The sequence below is a fragment of the Halyomorpha halys genome, unplaced genomic scaffold (assembly GCF_000696795.3).
Source record: "Halyomorpha halys isolate HHAL.00 unplaced genomic scaffold, Hhal_1.1 Scaffold1350.1, whole genome shotgun sequence".
Classification (NCBI taxonomy): Eukaryota; Metazoa; Arthropoda; class Insecta; order Hemiptera; family Pentatomidae; genus Halyomorpha; species Halyomorpha halys.
In genome coordinates, this window is record NW_027113576.1 from 28,318 (window position 1) to 29,115 (window position 798).

At 30.6% G+C, this 798-nt stretch overlaps 1 long non-coding RNA gene across 1 annotated transcript in view; it reads left to right on the top strand.

Annotated features, from left to right (window-relative positions):
- The first annotated feature begins 416 nt into the window (after positions 1–416).
- The window catches only part of LOC136796669 (uncharacterized), a 22,131-nt gene continuing 21,749 nt past the window's right edge, over positions 417–798 (top strand). The window contains exon 1 of the long non-coding RNA XR_010844420.1: positions 417–695. This is a non-coding gene — a long non-coding RNA (uncharacterized lncRNA). The remainder of the gene's footprint in view (positions 696–798) is intronic.

Here is a 798-nt window from a genome sequence, read left to right on the forward strand (position 1 = left end):
GCCTAACGGTATGATACAAATAGCTGACTGCTTTATAGATCTTCCTAGAAATGCCATTAGACTGCCCTAAATCAGCAAGCTTAAGTCTGAGTTATCATTGAATAATGACTTAAATATTCCATTCCAATGTCTTAAATCAATAAAGAGTTGTGTCAAATTCGTAGGATCAAATAAATCCCAATAGATTATATTGTTACTAACCCACATTCAAGTCAATTATCAATCGGTCTAACTACGTCATCAATGACGAATAATAAATTTGAGGTCTGTAAGTTATTATATTTGGGACATTGAGCTATATTAATGCAAAGATTGATGAAATATAAAATTTATATATATATAACATTAAAGAAAAAAAATTCTTTCAAACGTAAAAATGACTGAAAAATATTGATCTGATCATAATTCTAATATATCCTAACATCCAACAGGAAAAAAATTTGAAGTGGAAATACACATGTTGACACTTAAACATTAATCTTTATTGCATCATAATTGACCAGACTGAAGCAAATCCTGTACTGATAGCAAGGTTTATAATATGAAACGAGAAAAATATAAATTAGGAATAACGATGGTGGCTTTAGTGTTCTTTGCTATCACTATTTTCCTCTGTAGCTATCTTAATGCCGTTCCTATAGAAGATGACACGCTTTCTGTAAACAAACTTATTAGACCCAGTGCAAGTAAATATGGTGAGTCCCCTTTTTGTTCTTTCCACTTTCTTTATTTTACTACCACTTCTTTTCTCCACTTTTATCCATTTTCCTTACCCACGTTATAAGTTATGTTCACTAT